The sequence below is a fragment of the Loxodonta africana genome, chromosome 15 (assembly GCF_030014295.1).
Source record: "Loxodonta africana isolate mLoxAfr1 chromosome 15, mLoxAfr1.hap2, whole genome shotgun sequence".
In the NCBI taxonomy this organism is placed as follows: domain Eukaryota; kingdom Metazoa; phylum Chordata; class Mammalia; order Proboscidea; family Elephantidae; genus Loxodonta; species Loxodonta africana.
The window spans coordinates 6,303,311-6,314,740 of NC_087356.1; the positions used below are offsets into that span (position 1 = coordinate 6,303,311).

The following is an 11,430-nucleotide window of genomic DNA, read 5'->3' on the forward strand; positions in this document are numbered from 1 at the left end:
CATCTTGCCCTGATGTTAAGGTATACTTCTGCAGAAGTCAGCAACCACACATGCTTAGGCCTGCTTGGGAGCACACTAAGGACTGAGGTGACACCACTCCTGCCGAAGTGGCTGAGTTTTATAACACGTTACAGACACCAGGAATTGAAAGAATATCAATTGAGATGTTTCAACAAACGGATGCAGTGCTGGAAGTGCTCACTCATCTATGCCGAGAAATTTGGAAGACAGCTGCCTGGCCAACTGACTGGAAGAGATCCATATTTATGCCTATTCCCAAGAAAGGTGATCTAACCGAATGCAGAAATTATTGAACAATATCGTTAATATCACACACAAGAAAAATTTTGCTGAAGATCATTCAAAAGCTGCTGCAGCAGTATATCAACAGGGAACTGCCAGAAATTCAGGCCAGATTCAGAAGAGGACATGGAACCAGGGATATCATTGCTGATGTCAGATGGATCCTGGCTGAAAGCAAAGAATACCAGAAGGATGTTTACCTGTGTTTTATTGACTATGCAACGGCATTCGACTGTGTGGATCATAACAAACTATGGATAACGAAGAATGGGAATTCCAGAACACTTAATTGTGTTCATGAGGAACCTTTACATAGATCAAGAGGCAGTTGTTTGGACAGAACAAGGAGATACTGATTGGTTTAAAGCCAGGAAAGGTGTGCGGCGGGGTTGTATTCTTTCACCATACCTATTTAATCTGTATGCTGAACAAATAATACGAGAAGCTGGACTATACGAAGAGGAACGGGGCATCCAGATTGGAGGAAGACTCATTAACAACCTGCGTTATGCAGATGACACAACCTTGCTTGCTGAAAGTGAAGAGGACTTGAAGCACTTACTAATGAAGATCAAAGACCATGGCCTTCAGTATGGATTACGCCTCAACATAAAGAAAACAAAAATTCTCACAACTGGAAAACTAAGCAACATCATGACAAACGAAGCAAAGATCAAAGTTGTCAAGGATTTCATTTTTCTTGGATCCACAATCAACACCCGTGGAAGCAGCAGTCAAGAAATCAAAAGACTTCATTGCATTGGGCAATCTGCTGCAAGAGACCTCTCTAAAGTGTTACAAAGGAAAGATGTCACCTTCAGGACTAAGGTGCTCCTGACCCAAGCCATGGTATCTTCAATCACATCATATGCATGCAAAAGCTGGACAATGAATAAGGAAGACTGAAGAAGAATTGATGCCTTGAATTGTGGTGTTGGCAAAGAATATTGAATATACCATGGACTGCCAAAAGAACAAATAAATCTGTCTTAGAAGAAGTACAGCCAGAATGCTCCTTAGAAGCAAAGAGGCGAGACTGCATCTTACATACTTTGGACATGTTGTCAGGAGAGACCAGTCCCTGGAGAAGAAGGACATCATGGTTGATAAGTACAGGGTCAGTGGAAAAGGGGAAGACCCTCGATGAGATGGATTGACACAATGGCTACAACAATGGGCTCAAGCGTAACAACAATTGTGAGCATGGTGCAGGACCAGGCAGTGTTTCACTCTGTGGTACACAGGGTACCTATGAGTCGGAATCGACTTGACGGCACCTAGCAACAACAACAGACACCTCGTAAAAGTCCTGAAGGTGTTGGTACAACAAATATGGCAGCAAGGAATCAAGAACTTCATCATAGGAAACCACTAATAGAGCAAAACCACCAACGAAGTGGGAAAAAATATTCGCAATACATGTATTTGACCAAAAAAACAAAAAACCAAGCCCACTGCCGTCGAGTCAATTCTGACTCATAGTGACCCTACAGGACAGAGTAGAACTGCCCCACAGGGTTTCCAAGGAGCACCTGGCAGATTAGAACTGCTGACCTTTTGGTTAGCAGCCGTAGCACTTAACCACTACGCCACCAGGGTTTCCATATGTCTGACAGAGGATTTAAATTCAGAATATATAAAGAACTCCTCCAAATCAATAAAAAGACCAACAGCTTAATACAAAAATGGGCAAAGGACTTCAACAAGAACGTCACAAAATACCAAATGTCTGACAACATATGAAAAAGTGCTCAACTTCACTAGTGTGGAGGGATTTGAAGAACCACTACTAAAGGGCAAGGATAATCCATTGGCCTGTCTATGGCCTGGATGAAAGACTCTTTAAGACTAGCTTGCTCCCCTCTCTTCTGATCCCACCTTCACCAAGCAACCTTCTCATTAATGTTTCAACTTCCCATGAGGATATCTGAATGGTGGACACAAGTGTTCCATTGACTACAAAAGGAATATCCCCAGAAGTAAATGTACTTTGTGGTTTGTACACCCTTCCCTCCTAAATTTGCCAGGGTTCTGACCTCAAGAGCCTGATCATGTCTGGGTACTCTACTGTCTTGGTCATCTAGTGCTGCAATAATAGAAATACCACAAGTGGATGGCTTTAACAAAGAGAAATTTATTTTCTCACAGTCTAGTAGGCTAGAAGTCTGCATTCAGGGTGCCAACTCCAGGGGAAGGCTTTCTCTCTTTGTCGGCTCTGAAGGAAGGTCCTTGCGATTCATCGGTCTTCCCTCGGTCTGGGAGCATCTCAGCACAGGAACCTCAGTTCCAAGGGGTACGCTCTGCTCCCAGTGCTGCTTTCTTGGTAGTATGAGGTTGCCACTCTCTGCTTGCTTCCCTTTCCTTTTCTCTCTTAAGAGATAAAAGGTGGTGCAGACCACACCACAGGGCAACTCCCTTTACAGTGGATCAGGGATGTGACCTGGTAAGGGTGTTACAATCCCACCCTGATCCTCTTTAACATAAAATTACAGTCACAAAATGGAGGACCACAACAGAATACTGGGACTCATGGCCTAACCAAGTTGATACACACATTTTTGGCAGGACATAATTCAATCCATGACACCTAAGAAAACGGTTCAGGGGCCTGCAAAACTAAGGCCAGATCTTGGGTCAGGGTAATGCAACATGTATGCTTCAAGAATTGGCTTGCCTGACTAGCTGGCCTCCCCTGGACACTGGTGTTTCCCTGTCTGATGTGAATAGTATCTGATCAAAAACGAAGTCAGATGGTTCACAAAATAAAAAATCCAAAATGACCAATGCCCATAGGCAAAAATGTTCAATCTCACCGGTATTCAAATGAGTGCAAATGAGCAAGCAAGGAGAAACTCTTTTAACTTTTCAAATTGTTGAAGACTTTTTATTTTGAAATAATCATAGACTGAAAAGAAGTGGCAAAAAAAAAAAAAAATGTACAGGGAGGGTCTGTGTACTCTTCACCCACTTTTCCCCAAAGATAGTATCTTGTGTAACCAGTACAAAGCTAGCAAAACACTAATCTCCTCATGTAGCCTGAGGGTCTTGAAGGGCAGGAGCTAGGTCTCATTCACTTTTTCTCTTCAGAGCCCAGTGTCTGTTGACTTACTAACAGTCACAAATAATACATCAGGGCAGGAACACATGGAAGTAAGAGACTCTTCAGTCACGACGATAATACAGAGGAAACCCTGATGACCTAGTGGTTAGGAGCTACCTCTGCTAACCAAAAGATAGGCAGTTTGAATCCACTAGGCACTCTTTGAAAACTCTATGGGGCAGCTCTACTCTGTCCTATAGGGTCACTATGAGTCGGAATCTACTCAACGGCAATGGGTTTGGTTTTTTATGTGAATGTCCCAAAGACCTACTGTTGCCATGCTCTGTCTAATTCATAGGTGAATTAATTACTCTTAAAAATAGAGTGATCTAAGCCTACTTTCTTGCATCAGTCCCTTTTTTCTACTTTCCCTTCTCATTATGCAAATCCTCAAGGATTCAAATTTAGACAGTTCATACATTCATTCTGTCATTATTTAACAAATAATTCTGGGCACCTTCTTTTAGTCACTGTGCAAAATCCAGACAGACCCCCAATCCCTGGCCTCAAATGGTTTATAATCTATTGAAGGATGACATAAATTTATATTTAGCCGGTCAGGAAGCCAAGACCTTTGAGCATTGTATTTCATATATAGTTTATCTGAGAAATGAAGGCTTGGTACATGAAAGAAACACACTCTTACAGTAGAAGATGAAATTGGATGGAGCCAACGAAGGAAGTGTCATCTGGGTGCTAATACTAGTGGCAATATGCATGCCTCATTTTTAAAGCGAAGATGTCCTTTCCCTGCAGCAGGAACTAGTAAGACAGAGGTCCCCAGGCTGTGGGAAATTCCACTGCCTTAAGCAGTTTGCTTGAAGTTTGCTTGACACGCCTGTAGCTTTACATTAACATCCTGGTTCCCCTTTCCGTAACTGCTGCCCAGAACTAGATGAAATTGGCTGAGACTGGTTTAGGTGCCATATTGACATTCTGGGTAACCTTTTAGCTCATTAAGTACCTCATACATAGTAACTTCCCTGCCTTTTGGATGCACTAGGAGTGCCTAGTGCAAAGAGTTAATCTGCTCAGCTACTAACTCAAACGTTAGCGGTTTAAGTCCACCTAAAGTCACCTCAAAAGAAAGGCTTGTCAATCTACTTCTGAAAAATCAGCCATTGAAAACCCTATGAAGCGTAGTTCTGCTCTGACACACATGAGGTTGCCTGGAGTTGGAGTCAGGTTAACTGGTGGTTAAAGGGGTTGTAGCCGGGATTATCTGCATACTCAATACGGCCCAAAGCAAAATTGTGAAGCAAGCCCCAAGATTCTTACCTTTTCTACCATCTTCACCACCTTTAAACCACAAATCTGATCTGTTAAAAAAAAACCTGCCCTTTGTAGGATTAAAGAGGTTCTGGTAAGACACATAAACTGATGAAAGCTTCAAGACTTATCTACCACACACAAGGGTACATCGTAGGGCACCAAAGGAAGAGGGGATACCTCTCGGTAAGTCACTGGTTGGATATGGCATGCTCCACTAACTCTTGAAATGACACTACTGTGTTGCAGTCAGCTACAACACTTACCCTTATGGTCTACATGCAATTAAGTGAGAAAATTCTGGAAGTGTGTTCTTCTCCCCTTCCTTGCATTTCTAATGCTAGTGTTGCTGCACACTCCAGGTCCTGCTCGAAGTGACTGGTCACAGCCAATAGACAAGACGTCAAGGTGGGAGATTGGAAAGGCAGCTTTATTTCGTTGCACAAGAAGAACAGTCGGGGGTGGTGCCTCCAAGGCTGCTGGAAGATAGGGTTTAGGGAGGTCGCTTTTATAGGGCTTATAAACAAAGAGATCATACTTGTATGCAACATTTTTAATCATGCTACACAGGCACAGTAAGGGTAACATGTAACTTCATACATTTCTTGTCCGAAAATGGCAGCCTGTCTCCATCCAAAAGGCAGGGAAGTTACTATGTATGAGGTACTTAACGAGCTAAAAGGTTACCCAGAATGTCAATATGGGGCCTAAACCAGTTTCAGCCAATTTCATCTAGTTCTGGGCAGCAGTTAAGAAAAGGGGAACCAGGATGTTAATGTAAAGCTACAGGGCTTGTCAAGCAAACTGCTTAAGGCAGTGGAATTTCCCACAGCCTGGGGACCTCTGTCTTACTAGTTCCTGCTGCAGGGAAAGGACATCTTCGCTTTAAAAATGAGGCATGCATATTGCCACTAATATTAGCACCCAGATGACACTTCCTTCGTTGGCTCCATCCAATTTCTTCGTTTACTGTAAGAGTTTCTTTCATGTACCAAGCCTTCATTTCTCAGATAAACTGTGTATGAAATACAATGCTCAAAGGTCTCGACTTCCTGACTGGCTAAACACCAAGGACTCCTCATTACTTGTTATGCATTGAAATGTGTCCCCCCAAAATGTGTGTTGTAAATCTGCCTGTGGTTATAATCCCATTTGTGAATGGGTTGTGTTTGTCACATTGAGGCATGATTAGGCTATGTCAATGGAGATTGTTGTTGTTAGGTGCCGTCGAGTCTGTTCCGACTCATAGCGACCCTATGCACAACAGAACGAAACACTGCGTGGTCCTGCGCCATCCTTAAAATCGTTGTTATGCTCGAGCTCATTGTTGCAGCCACTGTGTCAATCCATTTCACTGAGGGTCTTCCTCTTTTCCGCTGACCCTGTACTCTGCCAAGCATGATGTCCTTCTCCAGGGAGTGATCCCTCCTGACAACATGTCCAAACTATGTAAGACGCAGTCTCGCCATCCTTGCCTCTAAGGAGCATTCTGGCCACACTTCTTCCAAGACAGATTTGTTCCTTCTTTTGGCAGTCCGTGGTATATTCAACATTCTTTGCCAACACCACAATTCAAAGGCTTCAACTCTTCTTTGGTCTTCCTTATTCATTGTCCAGCTTTCATATGCGTATGACGTGATTGAAAATACCATGGTTTGGGTCAGGCGCACCTTAGTTTTCAGGGTGACATCTTTACTCTTCAACACTTTGAACAGGTCCTTTGCAGCAGATTTGCCCAATGCAATGCCTCTTTTGATCTCTTGACTGCTGCTTCCATGGCTGTTAATTGTGGATCCAGGTAAAATGAAATCCTGGACAACTTCAGTCTTTTCTCCATTTATCATGATGTTGCTCATTGGTCCAGTTGTGAGGATTTTTGTTTTCTTTATGTTGAGATGTAATCCATACTGAAGGCTGTGGTCTTTGATCTTCATTAGTAAGTGCTTCAAGTGCTCTACACTTTCAGCAAGCAAGGTTGTGTCATCTGCATAACGCAGGTTGTTAATGAGTCTTCCTCCAGTTCTGATGCCCCATTCTTCTTCATATAGTCCAGCTTATCGGATTATTTGTTCAGGATACAGATTAAATAGGTATGGTGAAAGAATACAACCCTGATGCACACCTTTCCTGACTTTGAACCAATCAGTATCCCCTTGTTCTGTCCAAACAACTGCCTCTTGATCTATGTAAAGGTTCCTCATGAGCACAATTAAGTGTTCTGGAATTCCCATTCTTCAAAATGTTACCCATAGTTTGTTGTGATCCACACAGTCGAATGCCTTTGCATAGTCAATAAAACACAGGTGAACATCCTTCTGGTATTCTCTGCTTTCAACCAGGATCCATCTGACATCAGCAATGATATCCCTGGTTCCATGTCCTCTTCTGAAACCAGCCTGAATTTCTGGCAGTTCCCTGTCGATATACTGCTGCAACCATTTTTGAATGATCTTCAGCAAAATTTTGCTTGTGTGTGTTATTAATGATATTGTTCTATAATTTCCACATTTGGTTGGATCACCTTTCTTGGGAATAGGCATAAATATGGATCTCTTCCAGTCAGTTGGCCAGGAAGCTGTCTTCCATATTTCTTGGCATAGATGAGTGAGCACCTCCAGCGCTGCATCTGTTTGTTGAAACATCTCAATTGCTATTTCATCAATTCCTGGAGCCTTGCTTGTCACTTCTTCCTTCAGTACCATCGGTTCCTGATCATATGCCACCTCTTGAAATGGTTGAACATTGACTAATTCTTTTTGGTATAATGACTCTGTGTATTCCTTCCATCTTCTTTTGATGCTTCCTGCATCTTTTAATATCTTCCCCATGGAATCCTTCACTATTGCAACTCAAGGCTTGAATTTTTTCTTCAGTTCTTTCAGCTTGAAAAACGCCCAATGTATTCTTCCCTTTTGGTTTTCCATCTCCAGTTCTTTGCACATGTCATCGTAATACTTTACTTTGTCTTCTCGGGAGGCCCTTTGAAATCTTCTGTTCAGTTCTTTTACTTCATGAATTCTTCCTTTTGCTTTAGCTGCTCGATGCTCAAGAGCAAGTTTCAGAGTCTCCTCTGACATCCATCTTGGTCTTTTCTTTCTTTTCAGTGACCTCTTGCTTTCTTCATGGATGATGTCCTTGATGTCATTCCACAACTCGTCTGGTCTTCAGTCACTAGTGTTCAATGCATCAAATCTATTCTTGAGATGGTCTCTAAATCCAGGTAGGATATACTCAAAGTCATATTTTGGCTCTCGTGGACTTGCTCTGATTTTCTTCAGTTTCAGCTTGAACTTGCATATGAGCAATTGATAGTCTGTTCCACAGTCGGCCCCTGGCCTTATTCTGACTGATGATATTGAGCTTTTCCATCATCTCTTTCCACAGATGTAGTCAATTTGATTTCTGCGGGTTCCATCTGGTGAGGTCCATGTATGTTAGTGAAAGAAGGTATTTGCAATGAAGAAGTCGTTGGTCTTGCAAAATTCTATCATTTGATCTCCGGCATTGTTTCTATTACCAAGGCCATCTTTCCCAATTACTGATCCTTCTTCTTTGTTTCCAACTTTCATATTCCAAACGGCAATAATTATCAATGCATCTTGATTGCATGTCGGATCAATTTCAGACTGCAGCAGCTGATAAAAATCTTCTATTTCTTCATCTTTGCCCTTAGTGGTTGGTGCATAAATTTGAATAATAGTCGTATTAACTGGTCTTCCTTGTAGGCATATGGATACTATCCTATCATTGACAGCGTTGTACTTTAGGTGTCTGTCAGTTTGTTGTACTGTGGGGGCTTGTGTATTGCTGTGATGCTGGAAGCTATGGCACTGGTATTCAGATACCAGCAGGGTCACCCACAGAGGACAGGTTTCAGCTGAGCTTCCAGACTAAGACAGACTAGAAAGAAGGACCCGGCAGTCTACTTCTGAAAAGCATTAGCCAGTAAAAACCTTATGAATAGCAGCAGAACATTGTCTGATATAGTGCCGGAAGATGAGACCCCCCCCCCCCCCAGGTTGGAAGGCGCTCAAAAGATGACTGGGGAAGAGCTGCCTCCTCAAAGTAGAGTCGACCTTAATGACGTGGATGGAGTAAAGCTTTCGGGACCTTCATTTGCTGATGTGGCACAACTCAAAATGAGAAGAAACAGCTGCAAACATCTGTTAATAACCGGAACCTTGAATGTACAAAGTATGAATCTAGGAAAATTGGAAATCATCAAAAATGAAATGGAATGCATAAACATCGATACCCTAGGCATTATTGAGCTGAAATGGACTGGCATTGGCCATTTTGAATGGGACAATCATATAGTCTACTATGCTGGGAATGACAACTTGAAGAGGAATGGTGTTGCATTCATTGTCAAAAAGAACGTTTCAAGATCTAGCCAATGAGTATTAGGTTATGTTTGTTATGTTAATAAGGCAGGATTAGGGTATATCTTGAGTTAATCTCTTTTGAGGTATAAAAGAGATTAAACAAGCAAGCAAAAAGAAGCAGAGATGGGGGAAGACAGAAGCCAAGCCTCATGAAGATCTCCCAGGAGCTGAAGCTCAAAGGGGCCTTTCTGCCAGCCTACAGAGAAAGAAAGCCTTCCTCTAGAGCCAGTACCCTGGATTCAGACTTCTAGCCTCCTCAACTGTTAGAAGATAGATTTGTTTGTTAAAGCCACACACTCGTGGTATTTCTGTGATAGCAGCCCTAGATAACTAAGACATTACTCTGTTACAGCATATTTCTAATGATAACAAGGATAAATTGTGTTCTGTACACACAGTCTAAAAAGAGAAGAAAATTTGTGTTCTATTTTACAAAGAGTTTTAAAGGTTTCAGTGGGATATTTCAATTATATAGTAAACTCAAGTATCAGATGAAAATGATTCTCTCCTGGGGGTTCCTGCACTGATTGTTACTGTGCTGCTGACCAAGAGGCCTCCAGGGGCCACCAAACTCCTCTAAGCTCCAAAAAATGCCTCTGTTTTGTCCCTGGCCTTTCAGCAATGCCTATAGCACTGTCTGGCAGATAAAAGGTGCTCAAAACCAAATCCATTGCTGTAGGATTCCAACTTGTAGATAATAACCAAACCTGTTGCCATAGGGTTGATTCTGACTCACAGTGACCATATAGGACACAGTAGAACTGCCCCGTAGAGTTTCCAAGGAGCGCCTGGTGGATTTGAATTGCCTACCTTTTGGTTAGCAGCTGTAGCACTTTAACCACTGTGCCACCAGGGTTTCCTCATAGATAACAGGTGCCCAAAACAGTACTTGTTAAATGACCAAATGCAGGTGGGAAGTCTGAGGGCAAGGATGAGGTGAGTATGAAGGAGGACCACCGAAACCTATGCTGATGATGGCTTAGGGCCTGAGAACTGGTTTGTGGGAACACAAGCAAAGTCTGACGTCATGTTCATGTTGAAAATACTCCCACAGAAAGAACAATACTTAGTTCTTTTTTTGTAATCAATAATGTTCAAATATTTTAAAGCATCTTGAAAATACAAAACGGTAAAACCTGTGTATGGTAGGTTAATTGCTGTAACAAATAGACCCCAGAATGTAATGGCTCAAACACAATTATGTTTATTATAGTAAAAGAATAAAAACAAGAGTACTTTCACGCTAACTGACCCAGTTCCCCAATGTTCCAAACATTAGCAAATTATCTTTGCTGATATTAGGAATGTTAATTGGCCAGTGGGATCTTTGGCAACTGAGCAGGAAATTGAAGAAGTCTTCAAAATATGCATACTCATTGGCCCAGCAATTTCTCTCCCTTAAAATTTCCCTAAGAATTAAGGAGGCATTTAACTACTTGAGTTGATAGCATAGTTGAGAGCCAATTGGGAGCCCTGGTGGTGCTGTGGTTAAGCGTTCAGCTGCTAACCAAAAAGTCGGTAGCTTGAATCCACCAGCTCCTCCTTAAACCCGATGGGGCTCTTCTACCCGGTCATATAGGGTCGCTATGAGTTATACCGAAACACAAGTCTGGCAAAGAGCATGTTAGAGTCACGTGGGAGGCTTGTTTTGTTTAGCTGCCTGGATCAGAATCTTTGGGTTGGGCCAAACATTAGCATTTTCGCAGCCAGGATAGGGCAGACTAAGTAAAAAGTAGCATAGCCAAACGGCAAGGATTCCATTTCTGCAAACGACAGCATAAGACAAATTAGCTTTAGATATGGGAAATGTTTGGTTAGTTATACGCTTTAAGATTTTTTACAATGAACAGCCATGGATGTTATATTAAGAAAACTACACAGAATCCAAACACTACAGTAGCCAGTACTTACTGGGGGGAGGGGGAGTGCAGTTTTGAAGCGCTTGGCTGCTGCCCGGAAGGTCGGCTGTGGGAATCCACCAGCGGCTCCTTGGAAACCCTAGGAGGCAGTCACACTCTGTACAGGGTCGCTACGAGTTGAATTGATTCCGTGGCAGTGGGTTTGATTTTTGGTTTGTTTATTGGGACCGTCCGGCCAACCACTGCGCCGGGGGCGCCTACACAGCCCGCCTTCCCAGCAGCGCAGGCACTGGCAGCAGGCGGAACCCAGGCTCGCCGGGCTGTCCCGCCGTGTGACGTCTACGAGCCACGACCCGCCCGCCCAATCCGCGCGCCCCCTGCGGCCCCGCCCCCACTTCCGGCCGCTTCCAGCCCGCCCATCCCACGCCTCCCGATCCTTCCGGCGGCCTCGCTCCACAGCCTCGCTCTCGCTCGGCGCTGCCTCCCCGGCGCCCTGGCTTTCCCGGCGTGTTTT

At 43.2% G+C, this 11,430-nt stretch overlaps 1 long non-coding RNA gene across 1 annotated transcript in view; it reads right to left on the minus strand.

Annotated features, from left to right (window-relative positions):
• Positions 1–11,230, minus strand: part of LOC111751555 (uncharacterized) — a 46,426-nt gene extending 35,196 nt beyond the window's left edge. Inside the window, exon 1 of the long non-coding RNA XR_002786657.2 lies at positions 10,969–11,230. This is a non-coding gene — a long non-coding RNA (uncharacterized LOC111751555). The remainder of the gene's footprint in view (positions 1–10,968) is intronic.
• Between the last annotated feature and the right edge of the window lie 200 nt (positions 11,231–11,430).